Raw genomic sequence first — 22,268 nt, forward strand, 5'->3', positions numbered from 1 at the left:
TAATCAATGACAGGGGGGTGATCAGGGAGTCTATATGGGGTGATAACCACAGTCATTGATCACGCCCGTGTAAGGCTTCATTCAGACGTCCGGATGCGTTTTGCGGATCCGATCCATCTATCAGTGGATCCGTAAAAATAATGCGGACGTCTGAATGGAGCTTTACAGGGGGGTAATCAATGACAGGGGGGTAATCAATGACAGGGGGGTGATCAGGGAGTCTATATGGGGTGATCACCACAGTCATTGATCACGCCCCTGTAAGGCTTCATTCAGACGTCCGGATGCGTTTTGCGGATCCGATCCATCTATCAGTGGATCCGTAAAAATAATGCGGACGTCTGAATGGAGCTTTACAGGGGGGTAATCAATGACAGGGGGGTAATCAATGACAGGGGGGTGATCAGGGAGTCTATATGGGGTGATCACCACAGTCATTGATCACGCCCGTGTAAGGCTTCATTCAGACGTCCGGATGCGTTTTGCGGATCCGATCCATCTATCAGTGGATCCGTAAAAATAATGCGGACGTCTGAATGGAGCTTTACAGGGGGGTGATCAATGACAGGGGTATAATCAATGACAGGGGGGTGATCAGGGAGTCTATATGGGGTGATAACCACAGTCATTGATCATGCCCCTGTAAGGCTTCATTCAGACGTCCGTATGCGTTTTACGGATCCGATCCATCTATCAGTGCATCCGTAAAAATCATGCGGACATCTGAATGGAGCTTTACAGGGGGGTGATCAATGACAGGGGTGTAATCAATGACAGGGGGGTGATCAGGGAGTCTATATGGGGTGATCACCACAGTCATTGATCATGCCCCTGTAAGGCTTCATTCAGACGTCCGGATGCGTTTTGCGGATCCGATCCATCTATCAGTGCATCCGTAAAAATCATGCAGACATCTGAATGGAGCTTTACAGGGGGGTGATCAATGACAGGGGTGTAATCAATGACAGGGGGGTGATCAGGGAGTCTATATGGGGTGATCACCACAGTCATTGATCATGCCCCTGTAAGGCTTCATTCAGACGTCCGGATGCGTTTTGCGGATCCGATCCATCTATCAGTGCATCCGTAAAAATCATGCGGACATCTGAATGGAGCTTTACAGGGGGGTGATCAGGGAGTCTATATGGGGTGATCACCACAGTCATTGATCACGCCCCTGTAAGGCTTCATTCAGACGTCCGGATGCGTTTTGCGGATCCGATCCATCTATCAGTGGATCCGTAAAAATCATGCGGACGTCTGAATGGAGCTTTACAGGGGGGTGATCAATGACAGGGGGGTGATCAATGACAGGGGGGTAATCAATGACAGGGGGGTGATCAGGGAGTCTATATGGGGTGATCAGGGGTGATCAGGGGCTAATAAGGGGTTAATAAGTGACGGGGGGGGGGGGTGTAGTGTAGTGTAGTGGTGCTTGGTGCTACTTTACTGAGCTACCTGTGTCCTCTGGTGGTCGATCCAAACAAAGGGGACCACCAGAGGACCAGGTAGCAGGTATATTAGACGCTGTTATCAAAACAGCGTCTAATATACCTGTTAGGGGTTAAAAAAAACACATCTCCAGCCTGCCAGCGAACGATCGCCGCTGTCAGGCTGGAGATCAACTCTCTTACCTTCCGTTCCTGTGAGCGCGCGCGCCTGTGTGCGCGCGTTCACAGGAAATCTCGCGTCTCGCGAGAGGACGCGCCGGCGCGTCCAGGAGGAATAAATCAACCACCTCCAGGACGCGTCTGTGCGTACAGCGGTCCGGAGGTGGTTAATAGCGTCCTGGGTGCCATAGTAACTCTGAAAGCGTTTGGAAGACGGTTCCATCTTCAAATGCTTTCAGTACACTTGCGTTTTTCCGGATCCGGAGTGTAATTCCGGCAAGTGGAGTGCACGCCGGATCCGGACAACGCAAGTGTGAAAGAGCCCTTAGCCAGCTATAACAATAGAAGTCTCATAACTTTTCAGTCAGCAGCAAGCCGGCTCTTATGGTTTTGTGGTTAGATGCTTTGCCTCTGATACAGAAGGTCGTGGGTTTGAATCCCAGCAGAAACCTTTTCTGAAATACAAGCACTGACTCCATATATGGACATACAGGAAGAGGCTGCATCGCTGACATGGAGGTAAGTAGAAGTGTTTTTTTTTAATACTCGACTGTTACTGCCATGGGGGGAGCGGGGGGCACTTGATACTGGCACATGGGGGGAGGGGGGTTGGTACCTGACCTGATACTGGCACCTGGGGGGGGGGGGAAGGCACCTGATACTGTGGATGGCACTGTTTAGGGGAGGGGGATCTGTGTATGGCACTATTTAGGGGAGGGGGGGATCTGTTGATGGCACTATTTAGGGGAGGGGGATCTGTGGATGGCACTGTTTAGGGGAGGGGGATCTGTGGATGGCACTGTTTAGGGGAGAGGGATCTGTGGATGGCACTATTTAGGGGAGGGGGATCTGTTGATGGCACTATTTAGGGGAGGGGGATCTGTGGATGGCACTATTTAGGGGAGGGGGATCTGTGGATGGCACTATTTAGGGGACGGGGATCTGTGGATGGCACTATTTAGGGGAGGGGGATCTGTGGATGGCACTATTTAGTGGAGGGGGATCTGTTGATGGCACTATTTAGGGGAGGGGGATCTGTGGATGGCACTATTTAGGGGAGGGGGATCTGTTGATGGTACTATTTAGGGGAGGGGGATCTGTGGATGGCACTATTTAGGGAAGGGGGATCTGTGGATGGCACGGGGGGGGGGCCCATAATTTTTTTTTGCTATGGGGCCCATGCATTTCTAGCTACGCCCCTGGCTGCATACCTCGGTTGTAACGAGTGGTTATTTCAGTCAACGTTGCTCTTCTATCAGCTTGAATCAGTCGGCCCATTCTCCTCTGACCTCTAGCATCCACAAGGCATTTTTGCCCACAGGACTGCCGCATACTGGATGTTTTTCCCTTTTCACACCATTCTTTGTAAACCCTAGAAATGGTTGTGCGTGAAAATCCCAGTAACTGAGCAGATTGTGAAATACTCAGACCGGCCCGTCTGGCACCAACAACCATGCCACGCTCAAAATTGCTTAAATCACCTTTCTTTCCCATTCTGACATTCAGTTTGGAGTTCAGGAGATTGTCTTGACCAGGACCACCCCCCTAAATGCATTGAAGCAACTGCCATGTGATTGGTTGACTAGATAATTGCATTAATGAGAAATAGAACAGGTGTTCCTAATAATTCTTTAGGTGAGTATATATATATATATATATATATATATATATATATATATATATATAGTAAAGTAAGGCCTCATGCACACGGATGTTTTTCTTTGCGGTCCGCAAAACGGATTTCCGTTGTTCCGTGACCGTTTTTTCGTCCGTGGGTCTTACTTGATTTTTGGAGGTGTCACGGAACCATGAACCAGACGTACAACAAGAGATAAGTGAAAATAAGAAGGCTTTATTGAAAATAAATCTGTAAAGCAAAAGTCCAAACGAATGGTGAAACCGAATCAGAGTCTTTGAGAGGCCGGAGATCAGGAACCAGAAGGGTAGTCAGACGAAGCCAGGATCAGGAACCAGCAGGGTAGTCAGACGAAGCCAGGATCAGGAACCAGCAGGGTAGTCAGACGAAGCCAGGATCAGGAACCAGCAGGGTAGTCAGACGAAGCCAGGATCAGGAACCAGAAGCAGCAGCAGTCTTAGAAGCATGTGAACACAGGAGGACCAAGCAAGGAACTGAAGCCACAGACCTCCTATATATATGAGCTAGGCATCCAGCTCCTCCCAGTGGGAAGGAGGAGCCGCAGGGTGGAAGGCTACAAGAAACCCAGAAACCAAGATGGCCGCCAGCACATGTCAAACGAAGGAGAACAGCAAGAAGGTAAGACCATGACAGTACCTCCCCCTCAAGGGCCCCTCCTCCGCGGAGCAAAAAACGGTTTCTGAGGGAAGCGTGCGTGGAAGACTCGGAGCAAGGCAGGAGCATGGACATCTGCGGAGGAAACCCAGGAACGCTCCTCTGGACCATAACCACGCCAATGGTCCAAAAACTGCACCCGACCGCGGACCAGGCGTGAGTCCAGGATATTGCTCACCTCATACTCCTCATGATTGCCCACTCGGACCAGACGAGGCCGAGGAACCGAGGAAGTGAAACGATTACACACCAGTGGCTTCAACAGGGAGACATGAAACACGTTAGAGATCCGCATGCCAGGAGGAAGCGCAAGGGCATAGGCTACCGGGTTTACCCTGCGAAGCACTCGGAAGGGACCAACAAAGCGAGGCGCCAGCTTGGGAGTGGGCACTCGAAGGTTGAGGTTGCGGGTGGACAACCATACACGGTCTCCGACCTGGTAGGAAGGAGCAGGCGCTCGTCTGCGATCAGCCTGGAGTCTCTGGCGCTGCGCAGAGGCCTCAAGGGACTTCTGGATCTGTACCCAAGAAGCACGTAGGACGGAAAGGTGATCCTCCACAGCCGGAATATCCTGGGGAGAGAATACCTCCGGTAACACGGCAGGTTGGAACCCATAATTGGCCATGAAGGGAGACGTCCCAGAGGAAGAGTTCACCGCCGTGTTCCTGGCAAACTCAGCCCAAGGCAGAAGGTCAACCCAATTGTCTTGGTGATCGGAGACATAGCAACGAAGGAATTGCTCCAAGGCCTGATTGGATCGTTCTGCGGCCCCATTGGACTGAGGGTGGTAGGCCGAGGAGAAGGAGAGATGAATCCCAAACTGGGAGCAAAAGGCGCGCCAGAACCTGGACACAAACTGACTCCCCCGATCCGACACAATCTCCTTGGGCAAACCGTGCAACCGGAAGACCTCCCTGGCAAAAATCGTGGCCAACTCTTGTGCAGAGGGTAACTTCTTGAGAGGAACACAGTGGCACATTTTGGAAAACCGATCCACAATCATGAGAATGACCGTATGGCCTCGGGATGCAGGGAGGTCCACAATGAAATCCATCCCCAGGTGTGACCATGGGCGCTCCCCGGTGGCTATGGGTTGCAGAAGGCCCAACGGAAGGTGCCGAGGGGACTTACTCTGGGCACAAACGGAGCATGCCGCTACATATGCGGCGATGTCGGAACGTAGGGAAGGCCACCAGAACAGACGTGAAACAGCCCAGGACAGCTGATTCTTTCCAGGATGCCCCGCGGTCTTGGAGTTATGGTAGGTTCGCAACAACCGAGTGCGCAACTCCTCAGGCACAAAACATCTGCCGTTGGGTCTCCCAGAGGGAGCACCAGATTGAGCCGCCAAAATCTGCTCACCCAGGGGAGAGGTCAGGCTGGTGCGAATGGCGGCCAGGATCTGATTCGGAGGTATGACCGAAGTCGGAATCGACTCCTCCCTGGACAGCTCGGAGTACTGCCGTGATAGGGCATCCGCCCTGATGTTCTTGGAACCGGGTAGGTAGGAGACCACGTAATTAAAACGTGACAAGAACAGAGCCCATCTGGCCTGACGTGGTGTCAATCTCTTGGCCTCAGAAAGGTAGGTCAGATTCTTATGGTCCGTCAGGATGAGAACCGGAACCACCGAACCCTCGAGCAAGTGCCTCCATTCTTTAAGGGCCTGCACGATGGCCAATAACTCCCTGTCACCAATCTGATAGTTGCACTCCGCGGAAGACAGTCTCCGGGAGTAAAACCCACAAGGAAGCAGAGGACCCTCTGGTGTTCTACGCTGAGACAGAAGGGCGCCTACTCCCGTCTCAGACGCGTCCACCTCGAGGACAAAGGGCAACCCAGGGTTGGGATGCGACAGAATCGGAGCCGACACAAAAGCGGACTTTAGGGCCTCAAAAGCTCGGATGGCCTCGAGCGGCCAGACCTGGGAATTACTGCCCTTCCTGGTCAGATCCGTGAGAGGCTTGGCCAGCATGGAAAAGTCCCTGATGAACTTCCGATAATAATTGGCGAAGCCCAAAAAGCGCTGCAGGGAACGAAGACCACTGGGCTGGGGCCACTGTAAGACAGCCGAAACCTTCTCAGGATCCATGGAGAACCCCTCAGCGGAAATGATGTAACCTAAGAAGGTTACCTGGGATCGGTGAAATTCGCATTTCTCAAGCTTACCGAACAGCTTGTTCTCTCGTAACCGTTGCAACACTCGTCTGACATCCAGAATGTGGGCCTCCATGGATTCAGAATATACCAAGATGTCATCCAAATAGACCACCACACACTGCTGCAACAGGTCACGGAAAACATTGTTGATGAATTCCTGAAAGACTGCGGGCGCATTGCACAACCCAAAGGGCATAACCAAGGATTCATAATGACCGGTCCTGGTGTTAAACGCGGTCTTCCACTCATCGCCCGCCTTGATCCTTACCAGGTTATATGCCGCCCTCAGGTCGAGTTTGGTAAAGACCGTGGCCCCTTTAAGGCGATCGAACAGCTCGGAAATCAAGGGTATCGGGTAAGCGTTCTTGATCGTGATGCGATTGAGACCCCTGTAATCGATGCAAGGCCTCAACTCACCGCCCTTCTTTTTCACAAAGAAAAATCCAGCCCCTGCCGGGGACGAGGATTTGCGAATGTGTCCGCGTGAAAGCGCCTCCCTCACGTACTCCTCCATGGCCTCATTCTCCGCTACCGACAGTGGATAGACTTTGCCACGAGGAGGAACGGCACCAGGTTGTAACTCTATGGCACAATCATATGGGCGGTGCGGAGGTAGGGCAACCGCGCGCACCCTATCGAATACATCCCGGTACTCCTCGTATTCAGGAGGCAACAGAGAGTCCGAGGAAGTACACAGCAACTTGACAGACCCATGGATGCAACTAGCCCCACACTGCGGTGACCACGAGAGGATCTCGGCCGATCTCCAATCGAAAGTCGGATTATGCTTCTGGAGCCAGGGGTACCCCAAGACCACCGAGTAGTGTGGAGACGAAATAACCTGGAGGCAGACCGACTCTCTGAACGGCACCAATGGCTATCCCCACTGGAAGGGTCTCATGAGTCACGTGTGACGACAGAAGGGGTCTGCCGTCTATCGCCTCAAGAGCCAGTGGGGAACCTCGAGCCTGCAGAGGAATGGAATTGGCGGCAGCGAACACACTATCAATGAACAAACCACCAGCACCAGAGTCCACCAACGCCTGGGTCGTCACCGAGCCCCCGACCCAGGAGAGGACAACAGTGATCAGTGGTTTGTCAACACGGGAAACCGGGGACGAGGAGACTCCACCCAAGATCTGCCCCCGACAGGATCTCAGGTACGAGCGTTTCCCGGACGGTTCGGACATGCCAACCGAAAATGCCCACCGAGGCCACAGTACATGCATCGACCCTCGCGTCTCCGGAGTACCCTCTCCCCCTCGGACAGGCGAGCAAACCCCAGCTGCATGGGTTCACCCCCAGACAAGTCATCCCCAGGAGGCGTGGGAGGAGAGGGAGGCACGGGTTAGAAGACCTCCGCAGGCTCTCCTTAACCACCTCCGGACCGCCTAACGCAGGATCGCGTTCCGGAGGTGGCAGCCCTGCGCACAGTCACGCATATACGCGTCATCTCGCGAGACGCGAGACTTCCTGTGAACGCGCGCACACAGGCACGGAAGGTAAGAGAGTTGATCTCCAGCCTGCCAGCGGCGATCGTTCGCTGGCAGGCTGGAGATGTGTTTTTTTTAACCCCTAACAGGTATATTAGACGCTGTTTTGATAACAGCGTCTAATATACCTGCTACCTGGTCCTCTGGTGGTCCCCTTTGTTTGGATCGACCACCAGAGGACACAGGTAGCTCAGTAAAGTAGCACCAAGCACCACTACACTACACTACACCCCCCCCGTCACTTATTAACCCCTTATTAGCCCCTGATCACCCCTAATCACCCCTGATCACCCCATATAGACTCCCTGATCACCCCCCTGTCATTGATTACCCCCCTGTCATTGATCAACCCCCTGTAAAGCTCCATTCAGACGTCCGCATGATTTTTACGGATCCACTGATAGATGGATCGGATCCGCAAAACGCATCCGGACGTCTGAATGAAGCCTTACAGGGGCGTGATCAATGACTGTGGTGATCACCCCATATAGACTCCCTGATCACCCCCCTGTCATTGATTACCCCCCTGTCATTGATTACCCCCCTGTAAAGCTCCATTCAGACGTCCGCATGATTTTTACGGATCCACTGATAGATGGATCGGATCCGCAAAACGCATCCGGACGTCTGAATGAAGCCTTACAGGGGCATGATCAATGACTGTGGTGATCACCCAATATAGACTCCCTGATCACCCCCCTGTAAAGCTCCATTCAGATGTCCGCATGATTTTTACGGATGCACTGATACATGGATCGGATCCGCAAAACGCATCCGGTCGTCTGAATGAAGCCTTACAGGGGCATGATCAATGACTGTGGTGATCACCCCCCTGTCATTGATTACCCCCCTGTAAAGCTCCATTCAGATGTCCGCATGATTTTTACGGATGCACTGATAGATGGATCGGATCCGCAAACCGCATCCGGACGTCTGAATGAAGCCTTACAGGGGCATGATCAATGACTGTGGTGATCACCCCATATAGACTCCCTGATCACCCCCCTGTCATTGATTACCCCCCTGTCATTGATTACCCCCCTGTAAAGCTCCATTCAGACGTCCGCATGATTTTTACGGATGCACTGATAGATGGATCGGATCCGCAAAACGCATCCGGACGTCTGAATGAAGCCTTACAGGGGCGTGATCAATGACTGTGGTGATCACCCCATATAGACTCCCTGATCACCCCCCTGTCATTGATTACACCCCTGTCATTGATTACCCCCCTGTAAAGCTCCATTCAGACGTCCGCATGATTTTTACGGATGCACTGATAGATGGATCGGATCCGCAAAACGCATCCGGACGTCTGAATGAAGCCTTACAGGGGCATGATCAATGACTGTGGTGATCACCCCATATAGACTCCCTGATCACCCCCCTGTCATTGATTACCCCCCTGTCATTGATTACCCCCCTGTAAAGCTCCATTCAGATGTCCGCATGATTTTTACGGATGCACTGATAGATGGATCGGATCCGCAAAACGCATCCGGACGTCTGAATGAAGCCTTACACGGGCGTGATCAATGACTGTGGTTATCACCCCATATAGACTCCCTGATCACCCCCCTGTCATTGATCACCCCCCTGTCGATGATCAACCCCCCTGTCATTGATCAACCCCCCTGTCATTGATCACCCCCCCTGTCATTGATCACCCCTCTGTAAGGCTCCATTCAGATATTTTTTTGGCCCAAGTTAGCGGAATTTTTTTTTTTTTTTCTTACAAAGTCTCATATTCCACTAACTTGTGTCAAAAAATAAAATCTCACATGAACTCCCCATACCCCTCACGGAATCCAAATGCGTAAAATTTTTTAGACATTTATATTCCAGACTTCTTCTCACGCTTTAGGGCCCCTAGAATGCCAGGGCAGTATAAATACCCCACATGTGACCCCATTTCGGAAAGAAGACACCCCCAGGTATTCCGTGAGGGGCATATTGAGTCCATGAAAGATTGAAATTTTTGTCCCAAGTTAGCGGAACGGGAGACTTTGTGAGAAAAAAATAAAAAATATCAATTTCCGCTAACTTGTGCCAAAAAAAAAAAATTTCTATGAACTCGCCATGCCCCTCATTGAATACCTTGGGGTGTCTTCTTTCCAAAATGGGGTCACATGTGGGGTATTTATACTGCCCTGGCATTCTAGGGGCCCCAAAGCGTGAGAAGAAGTCTGGTATCCAAATGTCTAAAAATGCCCTCCTAAAAGGAATTTGGGCACCTTTGCGCATCTAGGCTGCAAAAAAGTGTCACACATCTGGTATCGCCGTACTCAGGAGAAGTTGGGGAATGTGTTTTGGGGTGTCATTTTACATATACCCATGCTGGGTGAGAGAAATATCTTGGTCAAATGCCAACTTTGTATAAAAAAATGGGAAAAGTTGTCTTTTGCCAAGATATTTCTCTCACCCAGCATGGGTATATGTAAAATGACACCCCAAAACACATTCCCCAACGTCTCCTGAATACGGCGATACCACATGTGTGACACTTTTTTGCAGCCTAGGTGGGCAAAGGGGCCCATATTCCAAAGAGCACCTTTAGGATTTCACAGGTCATTTACCTACTTACCACACATTAGGGCCCCTGGAAAATGCCAGGGCAGTATAACTACCCCACAAGTGACCCCATTTTGGAAAGAAGACACCCCAAGGTATTCCGTGAGGGGCATGGCGAGTTCCTAGAATTTTTTATTTTTTGTCACAAGTTAGTGGAAAATGATGATTTTTTTTTTTATTTTTTTTTTCATACAAAGTCTCATATTCCACTAACTTGTGACAAAAAATAAAAAGTTCCATGAACTCACTATGCCCATCAGCGAATACCTTGGGGTCTCTTCTTTCCAAAATGGGGTCACTTGTGGGGTAGTTATACTGCCCTGGCATTCTAGGGGCCCAAATGTGTGGTAAGGAGTTTGAAATCAAATTCTGTAAAAAATGACCTGTGAAATCCGAAAGGTGCTCTTTGGAATGTGGGCCCCTTTGCCCACCTAGGCTGCAAAAAAGTGTCACACATCTGGTATCTCCGTAATCGGGAGAAGTTGGGGAATGTGTTTTGGGGTGTCATTTTACATATACCCATGCTGGGTGAGAGAAATATCTTGGCAAAAGACAACTTTTCCCATTTTTTTATACAAAGTTGGCATTTGACCAAGATATTTATCTCACCCAGCATGGGTATATGTAAAAAGACACCCCAAAACACATTCCTCAACTTCTCCTGAGTACGGAGATACCAGATGTGTGACACTTTTTTGCAGCCTAGGTGGGCAAAGGGGCCCACATTCCAAAGAGCACCTTTCGGATTTCACAGGTCATTTACCTACTTACCACACATTTGGGCCCCTAGAATGCCAGGGCAGTATAACTACCCCACAAGTGACCCCATTTTGGAAAGAAGAGACCCCAAGGTATTCGCTGATGGGCATAGTGAGTTCATGGAAGTTTTTATTTTTTGTCAGAAGTTTGTGGAATATGAGACTTTGTATGAAAAAAAAAAAAAATCATCATTTTCCACTAACTTGTGACAAAAAATAAAAAATTCTAGGAACTCGCCATGCCCCTCACGGAATACCTTGGGGTGTCTTCTTTCCAAAATGGGGTCACTTGTGGGGTAGTTATACTGCCCTGGTATTCTAGGGGCCCAAATGTGTGGTAAGGAGTTTGAAATCAAATTCAGGAAAAAATGAGGAGTGAAATCCGAAAGGTGCTCTTTGGAATATGGGCCCCTTTGCCCACCTAGGCTGCAAAAAAGCGTCACACATCTGGTATCCCCGTACTCAGGAGAAGTTGAGGAATGTGTTTTGGGGTGTCTTTTTACATATACCCATGCTGGGTGAGATAAATATCTTGGTCAAATGACAACTTTGTATAAAAAAATGGGAAAAGTTGTCTTTTGCCAAGATATTTCTCTCACCCAGCATGGGTATATATAAAATGACACCCCAAAACACATTCCCCACCTTCTCCTGAGTACGGAGATACCAGATGTGTGACACTTTTTTGCAGCCTAGGTGGGCAAAGGGGCCCATATTCCAAAGAGCACCTTTCGGATTTCACAGGTCATTTTTTTACTGAATTTGATTTCAAACTCCTTACCACACATTTGGGCCCCTAGAATGCCAGGGCAGTATAACTACCCCACAAGTGACCCCATTTTGGAAAGAAGAGACCCCAAGGTATTCGCTGATGGGCATAGTGAGTTCATAGAACTTTTTATTTTTTGTCACAAGTTAGTGGAATATGAGACTTTGTAAGAAAAAAAAAAATAAAAAAAAAATCATCATTTTCCGCTAACTTGTGACAAAAAATAAAAAGTTCTATGAACTCACTATGCCCATCAGCGAATACCTTAGGGTGTGTACTTTCAGAAATGGGGTCATTTGTGGGGTGTTTGTACTGTCTGGGCATTGTAGAACCTCAGGAAACATGACAGGTGCTCAGAAAGTCAGAGCGGCTTCAAAAAGCGGAAATTCACATTTTTGTACCATAGTTTGTAAACGCTATAACTTTTACCCAAACCATTTTTTTTTTACCCAAACATTTTTTTTTTATCAAAGACATGTAGAACTATAAATTTAGAGCAAAATTTCTATATGGATCTCGTTTTTTTTGCAAAATTTTACAACTGAAATTGAAAAATGTCATTTTTTTGCAAAAAAATCTTTAAATTTCGATTAATAACAAAAAAAGTAAAAATGTCAGCAGCAATGAAATACCACCAAATGAAAGCTCTATTAGTGAGAAGAAAAGGAGGTAAAATTCATTTGGGTGGTAAGTTGCATGACCGAGCAATAAACGGTGAAAGTAGTGTAGGTCAGAAGTGTAAAAAGTGGCCTGGTCTTTCAGGGTGTTTAAGCACTGGGGGCTGAGGTGGTTAAAGGAAGGTCTCTCCCTGAGTCTGGTGTCAATCAAAATCAGGAAAGAAATAAGAGACTCGAGCTCCACTGGTAGGTCCTTAGCTGCAACCTCATCCTTCAAGGCATCCGAGAGACCATGAGAGAAAGCAGCGACCAGAGCCTCATTATTCCAGCCCACCTCTGCTGCCAGGGTACGAAACTCAATGGCGTATTCAGCTACGGATCGTGAACCCTGTCTGATGGACATAAGGAGCTTCGCGGCAGAGGCAGCACGAGCCGGCACATCGAATACCTTCCGAAGAGAAGCAACAAAACCGGAAAACTCGGCAACCACCGGATTGTTGTTCTCCCATAAAGGGCTGGCCCAGGCCAAGGCCTTGTCCGAGAGCAGCGAGATCAAGAAGCCCACCTTTGATCTCTCAGTAGGAAAGGCATGTGGCAGCAACTCGAAATAAATGCCCACCTGGTTAAGGAAACCTCGGCACTGAGTTGGCTCTCCCCCAAAGCGCTGTGGAAGAGGGGCAGAACCGGTCATACCCCGAAACACCGCAGGCGCAACAACAGGTGTCGGGGTAGACTCTGGCGCAACAACCGGAGCGGCAGTAGGAGCGACAACCGACCCATCGGCAACGGGAGCGAAATGAGCCGTGCGTTCAAGCAGGGTTTGCAACGCCACAGCGAACCGACCCAACAGGTGATCCTGCTGATCAAGTCTGGCAACCAGCATGGGTAGCGAGGATGGCCCTGTACCGTCAGAACTCATGGCTTGGTCCTAATGTCACGGAACCATGAACTAGACGTACAACAAGAGATAAGTGAAAATAAGAAGGCTTTATTGAAAATAAAGCTGTAAACCAAAAGTCCAAACGAATGGTGAAACCGAAGCAGAGTCTTTGAGAGGCCGGAGATCAGGAACCAGAAGGGTAGTCAGACGAAGCCAGGATCAGGAACCAGCAGGGTAGTCAGACGAAGCCAGGATCAGGAACCAGCAGGGTAGTCAGACGAAGCCAGGATCAGGAACCAGCAGGGTAGTCAGACGAAGCCAGGATCAGGAACCAGAAGCAGCAGCAGTCTTAGAAGCATGTGAACACAGGAGGACCAAGCAAGGAACTGAAGCCACAGACCTCCTATATATATGAGCTAGGCATCCAGCTCCTCCCAGTGGGAAGGAGGAGCCGCAGGGTGGAAGGCTACAAGAAACCCAGAAACCAAGATGGCCGCCAGCACATGTCAAACGAAGGAGAACAGCAAGAAGGTAAGACCATTGTCATGGTCTTACCTTCTTGCTGTTCTCCTTCGTTTGACATGTGCTGGCGGCCATCTTGGTTTCTGGGTTTCTTGTAGCCTTCCACCCTGCGGCTCCTCCTTCCCCTGGGAGGAGCTGGATGCCTAGCTCATATATATAGGAGGTCTGTGGCTTCAGTTCCTTGCTTGGTCCTCTTGTGTTCACATGCTTCTAAGACTGCTGCTGCTTCTGGTTCCTGATCCTGGCTTCGTCTGACTACCCTGCTGGTTCCTGATCCTGGCTTCGTCTGACTACCCTGCTGGTTCCTGATCCTGGCTTCGTCTGACTACCCTGCTGGTTCCTGATCCTGGCTTCGTCTGACTACCCTTCTGGTTCCTGACCTCTGGCTTCGCAAAGACTCTGCTCGGTTTCACCATCCGTTTGGACTTTTGCTTTACAGCTTTATTTTCAATAAAGCCTTCTTATTTTCACTTATCTCTTGTTGTACGTCTGGTTCATGGTTCCGTGACACTAGGACCAAGCCATGAATTCTGACGGTACAGGGCCATCCTCGCTACCCACGCTGGTTGCCAGACTTGATCAGCAGGATCACCTGTTGGGTCGGTTCGCTGTGGCGTTGCAAACCCTGCTTGAACGCACGGCTCATTTCGCTCCCGTTGCCGATGGGTCGGTTGTCGCTCCTGGGCTCGCTCCTACTGCCGCTCCGGTTGTTGCGCCAGAGTCTACCCCGACACCTGTTGTTGCGCCTGCGGTGTTTCGGGGTATGACCGGTTCTGCCCCTCTTCCACAGCGCTTTGGGGGAGAGCCAACTCAGTGCCGAGGTTTCCTTAACCAGGTGGGCATTTATTTCGAGTTGCTGCCACATGCCTTTCCTACTGAGAGATCAAAGGTGGGCTTCTTGATCTCGCTGCTCTCGGACAAGGCCTTGGCCTGGGCCAGCCCTTTATGGGAGAACAACAATCCGGTGGTTGCCGAGTTTTCCGGTTTTGTTGCTTCTCTTCGGAAGGTATTCGATGTGCCGGCTCGTGCTGCCTCTGCTGCGAAGCTACTTATGTCCATCAGACAGGGTTCACGATCCGTAGCTGAATACGCCATTGAGTTTCGTACCCTGGCAGCAGAGGTGGGCTGGAATAATGAGGCTCTGGTCGCTGCTTTCTCTCATGGTCTCTCGGATGCCTTGAAGGATGAGGTTGCAGCTAAGGACCTACCAGTTGAGCTCGAGTCTCTTATTTCTTTCCTGATTTTGATTGACACCAGACTCAGGGAGAGACCTTCCTTTAAGGAGAACCTGCGGAGGTCTTCTAACAGATTGGTGCCTACGTTTGCTGTCCCACCCGTGCCTCCCTCTCCTCCCACGCCTCCTGGGGATGACTTGTCTGGGGGTGAACCCATGCAGCTGGGGTTTGCTCGCCTGTCCGAGGGGGAGAGGGTACTCCGGAGACGCGAGGGCCGATGCATGTACTGTGGTCTCGGTGGGCATTTTCGGTTGGCATGTCCGAACCGTCCGGGAAACGCTCGTACCCTGAGATCCTGTCGGGGGCAGATCTTGGGTGGAGTCTCCTCGTTCCCGTGTTGACAAATCACTGATCACTGTTGTCCTCTCCTGGGTCGGGGGCTCGGTGACGACCCAGGCGTTGGTGGACTCTGGTGCTGGTGGTTTGTTCATTGATAGTGTGTTCGCTGCCGCCAATTCCATTCCTCTGCAGGCTCGAGGTTCCCCACTGGCTCTTGAGGCGATAGACGGCAGACCCCTTCTGCCGCCACACGTGACTCATGAGACCCTTCCAGTGGGGATAGCCATTGGTGCTGTTCACAGAGAGTCGGTCTGCCTCCAGGTTATTTCGTCTCCACACTACTCGGTGGTCTTGGGGTACCCCTGGCTCCAGAAGCATAATCCGACTTTCGATTGGAGATCGGTCGAGATCCTCTCGTGGTCACCGCAGTGTGGGGCTAGTTGCATCCATGGGTCTGTCAAGTTGCTGTGTACTTCCTCGGACTCTCTGTTGCCTCCTGAATACGAGGAGTACCGGGATGTATTCGATAAGGTGCGCGCGGTTGCCCTACCTCCGCACCGCCCATACGATTGTGCCATAGAGTTACAATCTGGTGCCGTTCCTCCTCGTGGCAAAGTCTATCCACTGTCGGTAGCGGAGAATGAGGCCATGGAGGAGTACGTGAGGGAGGCGCTTTCACGCGGACACATTCGCAAATCTTCGTCCCCGGCAGGGGCTGGATTTTTCTTTGTGAAAAAGAAGGGCGGTGAGTTGAGGCCTTGCATCGATTACAGGGGGCTCAATCGCATCGCGATCAAGAACGCTTACCCGATACCCTTGATTTCCGAGCTGTTCGATCGCCTTAAAGGGGCCACGGTCTTTACCAAACTCGACCTGAGGGCGGCATATAACCTGGTAAGGATCAAGGCGGGCGATGAGTGGAAGACCGCGTTTAACACCAGGACCGGTCATTACGAATCCTTGGTTATGCCCTTTGGGTTGTGCAATGCGCCCGCAGTCTTTCAGGAATTCATCAACGATGTTTTCCGTGACCTGTTGCAGCAGTGTGTGGTAGTCTATTTGGATGACATCTTGGTATATTCTGAATCCATGGAGGCCCACATTCTGGATGTCAGACGAGTGTTGCAACGGTTACGAGAGAACAAGCTGTTCGGTAAGCTTGAGAAATGCGAATTTCACCGATCCCAGGTAACCTTCTTAGGTTACATCATTTCCGCTGAGGGGTTCTCCATGGATCCTGAGAAGGTTTCGGCTGTCTTACAGTGGCCCCAGCCCAGTGGTCTTCGTTCCCTGCAGCGCTTTTTGGGCTTCGCCAATTATTATCGGAAGTTCATCAGGGACTTTTCCATGCTGGCCAAGCCTCTCACGGATCTGACCAGGAAGGGCAGTAATTCCCAGGTCTGGCCGCTCGAGGCCATCCGAGCTTTTGAGGCCCTAAAGTCCGCCTTTGTGTCGGCTCCGATTCTGTCGCATCCCAACCCTGGGTTGCCCTTTGTCCTCGAGGTGGACGCGTCTGAGACGGGAGTAGGCGCCCTTCTGTCTCAGCGTAGAACACCAGAGGGTCCTCTGCTTCCTTGTGGGTTTTACTCCCGGAAACTGTCTTCCGCGGAGTGCAACTATCAGATTGGTGACAGGGAGTTATTGGCCATCGTGCAGGCCCTTAAAGAATGGAGGCACTTGCTCGAGGGTTCGGTGGTTCCGGTTCTCATCCTGACGGACCACAAGAATCTGACCTACCTTTCTGAGGCCAAGAGATTGACACCACGTCAGGCCAGATGGGCTCTGTTCTTGTCACGTTTTAATTACGTGGTCTCCTACCTACCCGGTTCCAAGAACATCAGGGCGGATGCCTTATCACGGCAGTACTCCGAGCTGTCCAGGGAGGAGTCGATTCCGACTTCGGTCATACCTCCGAATCAGATCCTGGCCGCCATTCGCACCAGCCTGACCTCTCCCCTGGGTGAGCAGATTTTGGCGGCTCAATCTGGTGCTCCCTCTGGGAGACCCAACGGCAGATGTTTTGTGCCTGAGGAGTTGCGCACTCGGTTGTTGCGAACTTACCATAACTCCAAGACCGCGGGGCATCCTGGAAAGAATCAGCTGTCCTGGGCTGTTTCACGTCTGTTCTGGTGGCCTTCCCTACGTTCCGACATCGCCGCATATGTAGCGGCATGCTCCGTTTGTGCCCAGAGTAAGTCCCCTCGGCACCTTCCGTTGGGCCTTCTGCAACCCATAGCTACCGGGGAGCGCCCATGGTCACACCTGGGGATGGATTTCATTGTGGACCTCCCTGCATCCCGAGGCCATACGGTCATTCTCATGATTGTGGATCGGTTTTCCAAAATGTGCCACTGTGTTCCTCTCAAGAAGTTACCCTCTGCACAAGAGTTGGCCACGATTTTTGCCAGGGAGGTCTTCCGGTTGCACGGTTTGCCTAAGGAGATTGTGTCGGATCGGGGGAGTCAGTTTGTGTCCAGGTTCTGGCGCGCCTTTTGCTCCCAGTTGGGGATTCATCTCTCCTTCTCCTCGGCCTACCACCCTCAGTTCAATGGGGCCGCAGAACGATCCAATCAGGCCTTGGAGCAATTCCTTCGTTGTTATGTCTCCGATCACCAAGACAATTGGGTTGACCTCCTGCCTTGGGCTGAGTTTGCCAGGAACACGGCGGTGAACTCTTCCTCTGGGACGTCTCCCTTCATGGCCAATTATGGGTTCCAACCTGCCGTGTTACCGGAGGTATTCTCTCCCCAGGATATTCCGGCTGTGGAGGATCACCTTTCCGTCCTACGTGCTTCTTGGGTACAGATCCAGAAGTCCCTTGAGGTCTCTGCGCAGCGCCAGAGACTCCAGGCTGATCGCAGACGAGCGCCTGCTCCTTCCTACCAGGTCGGAGACCGTGTATGGTTGTCCACCCGCAACCTCAACCTTCGAGTGCCCACTCCCAAGCTGGCGCCTCGCTTTGTTGGTCCCTTCCGAGTGCTTCGCAGGGTAAACCCGGTAGCCTATGCCCTTGCGCTTCCTCCTGGCATGCGGATCTCCAACGTGTTTCATGTCTCCCTGTTGAAGCCACTGGTGTGTAATCGTTTCACTTCCTCGGTTCCTCGGCCTCGTCCGGTCCAAGTGGGCAATCGTGAGGAATATGAGGTGAGCAATATCCTGGACTCACGCCTGGTCCGCGGTCGGTTGCAGTTTTTGGTCCATTGGCGTGGTTATGGTCCAGAGGAGCGTTCCTGGGTTCCCTCCGCAGATGTCCATGCTCCTGCCTTGCTCCGAGCCTTCCACGCACGCTTCCCTCAGAAACTGTTTTGTGCTCCGCGGAGGAGGGGCCCTTGAGGGGGAGGTACTGTCATGGTCTTACCTGCTTGCTGCTCTCCTTCGTTTGACATGTGCTGGCGGCCATCTTGGTTTCTGGGTTTCTTGTAGCCTTCCACCCTGCGGCTCCTCCTTCCCCTGGGAGGAGCTGGATGCCTAGCTCATATATATAGGAGGTCTGTGGCTTCAGTTCCTTGCTTGGTCCTCTTGTGTTCACATGCTTCTAAGACTGCTGCTGCTTCTGGTTCCTGATCCTGGCTTCGTCTGACTACCCTGCTGGTTCCTGATCCTGGCTTCGTCTGACTACCCTGCTGGTTCCTGATCCTGGCTTCGTCTGACTACCCTGCTGGTTCCTGATCCTGGCTTCGTCTGACTACCCTTCTGGTTCCTGACCTCTGGCTTCGCAAAGACTCTGCTCGGTTTCACCATCCGTTTGGACTTTTGCTTTACAGCTTTATTTTCAATAAAGCCTTCTTATTTTCACTTATCTCTTGTTGTACGTCTGGTTCATGGTTCCGTGACAAGGATCCACGGACATGAAAAAAAAATCGTTTTGGTGTCCGCCTGGCTGTGCATAGCCAAACGGATCCGTCCTGACTTACAATGCAAGTCAATGGGGACGGATCCGTTTGACGTTGACACAATATGGTGCAATTGCAAACGGATCCGTCCCCATTGACTTTCAATGTAAAGTCAGGAGTCCCTATTATACCATCGGATCAGAGTTTTCTCCAATCCGATGATATATTTTAACTTGAAGCATCCCCATCACCATGGGAACGCCTCTATGTTAGAATATACCATCGGATTTGAGTTAGATCGTGAAAACTCATATCCGACAGTATATTCTAACACAGAGGCGTTCCCATAGTGATGGGGACGCTTCAAGTTAGAATATACTACGAACTGTGTACATGACTGCCCCCTGCTGCCTGGCAGCACCCGATCTCTTACAGGGGGCTGTGATCCGCACAATTAACCCCTCAGGTGCCGTACCGTATCATAGCCCCCTGTAAGAGATCAGGTGCTGCCACGCAGGAGGGGGCACACCCCCCTCCCTCCCCAGTTTTAAATTCATTGGTGGCCAGTGCGGACCCCCCTCCCTCCCCTGTATTACTGTACATTCATTGGTGGCCAGTGGGCCCCCCCCTTCCTCCCCTGTATTACTGTACATTCATTGGTGGCCAGTGGGCCCCCCTCCCTCCCCCTCCTAATTAAAATCCCCCCCCCATCATTAGTGGCAGCGGAGAGTTCCGATCAGAGTCCCAGTTTAATCGCTGGGACTCCAATCGGTAACCATGGCAACCAGGACGCTACTGCAGTCCTGGTTACCATGGTTAGTTAGCAATTTTAGAAGCATTATACTTACCTTCGCTGTCTGTGACCAGCCGGGCGCTCCTCCTACTGGTAAGTGAAAGGTCTGTGCGGCGCATTGCTTATGGCACAGACCAGTCACTTACCAGTAGGAGGAGCGCCTGGCCGGTCACAGACATCGCAGGTAAGTATAATGCTTCTAAAAATTGCTACGTAACCATGGCAACCAGGACTGCAGTAGCGTCCTGGTTGCCATGGTTACCGATTGGAGTCCCAGCGATTAAACTGGGACTCCGATCGGAACTCTCTGCTGCCACCAATGATAGGGGGCGGGATTTTAATTAGCAGGGGGAGGGAGGGGGGCCCACTGGCCACCAATGAATGTACAGTAATACAGGGGAGGGAGGGGGGGCCCACTGGCCACCAATAAATGTACAGTAATACAGGGGAGGGGGGCCGCACTGGCCACCAATGAGTTAAATACAGGGGAGGGAGGGGGGCACACTGGCCACCAATGAATGTACAGTAATACAGGGGAGGGAGGGGGGGCACACTGGCCACCAATGAATTTAAAACTGGGGAGGGAGGGGGGTGTGCCCCCTCCTGCCTGGCAGCACCTGATCTCTTACAGGGGGCTATGATACGCACAATTAACCCCTCAGGTCCGGCACCTGAGGGGTTAATTGTGCGGATCACAGCCCCCTGTAAGAGATCGGGTGCTGCCAGGCAGCAGGGGGCAGTCATGTACACAGTTCGTAGTATATTCTAACTTGAAGCGTCCCCATCACTATGGGAACGCCTCTGTGTTAGAATATACTGTCGGATCTGAGTTTTCACAAAGTGAAAACTAAGCTCTGAAAAAGCTTTCATGCAGACGGATCTGCGGATCTGTCTGTGTGAAAATAGCCTAAACACGGATCACGGCCGCGGATGAACAACGGTGCATTTTCCGAGTTTTCAACGGACCCATTGAAAGTCAATGGGTCCGCAGAAAATCACGGAAAACGGAACAACAGCCACGGATGCACACAACGGTCGTTGTTGTGTTCCGTGTCCATTGTTCTGTTTTCCGTGATTTTCTGCGGACCCATTGACTTTCAATGGGTCCGTTGAAAACTCGGATAATGCACCGTTTGTCATCTGCGTCCGTGATCCGTGTTTCCAGTCCGTCAAAAAAATAGGACCTGTCCTATTTTTTTCACGGACAACGGTTCGCGGACCCATTCAAGTCAATGGGTCCGTGAAAAAACACTGAGGCACACAAGATTGTCATCCGCGTCCGCGTCTGTTTTTTTCCTATCATTTGCAAGGCAAACTTGACTTAGATTTTTTTTTCACTTTTCATGTCTGGTGATCCTCCAAAAATCAATGAAGACATACGGAAACAAAAACGGAAACGGATCACAGAACAACGGAACAGATTTTTATTTTCCAAAGGAGCGGTAAAAAATGAAAGGTTGAATCAGATTTGTTGCTATGGGCAACTGAGCCAGTTCTAATTTACACCAGTTTGATAAATCTTCGCCTAAGTATTTTCTACTCTCTTGGCCCCTCCTAGTCCCACTTAAAGGTCAGTACGCATGTACATTTACCTCGTACTGCAGAAATGTGGCCATTTATACACAACACTAAATAACTTCATCTCATTAAAGGGGAAGAACAAATTAAAACCCTCGCTTTTACACTTATGTACACCTCTTTTCATATGTAAAGCACCATGGGATGAATAACACTTTAATAATAAATAATAATAATAAATAATGATAATAGGTCATCGGTATCTGATCGGTGGGGGTCCATGCCGATCAGCTGTGTGAGAAAACTGGGGCGCTCTAGTGAGCATAGCTGCCTCCTCACAGCGCCGTGCATTGTAAAGCGACTGTGCTTAGTTTCACACCTCAATCCCATTCACTTCAATGGGACTGAGCTACACCTAGGCCACGTGACCAATGACTGGTGACGTCACTGACCCAGGTTAAGCCGCAAGAAGATGCTCCACAGAAAGTCTGATTTGCAGGGGTCCCAGGTGTCAGACCCTAACCGATCAGATACTGGTGACCTATCCAGAGGACAGGCCATCAGTATTAAAATCTCAGAAAAACCTGGGAGTTGTAGTTTTGGTTGGAGATCCCTGATACAGACTAATGTCTACTCCCTAAGAGTTCAAGCCCACCTACTGCAGCCTCTTACAATGTAGTAGCCATAGCAATGGTATGAAACTAGGGAAAGTCCTAGTAGAAAACACACTTCACATACGTCTCTAAGCAACAGCTGAGCAGTGGCACAAAAACGTCTGTACGTGAAAATGAATAGAAGGCGACGACATCAATGAATTCACCCGTTTTCACTGCTTACGCAGATCTCATGCACCATGGCTGCAGTACAACACCACCGACCATGGATGAAAAGTCTTTCTGTCCACAGCTTCAGAATGAAC

The sequence above is a fragment of the Bufo bufo genome, chromosome 7, assembly GCF_905171765.1.
Source record: "Bufo bufo chromosome 7, aBufBuf1.1, whole genome shotgun sequence".
In the NCBI taxonomy this organism is placed as follows: Eukaryota; Metazoa; Chordata; class Amphibia; order Anura; family Bufonidae; genus Bufo; species Bufo bufo.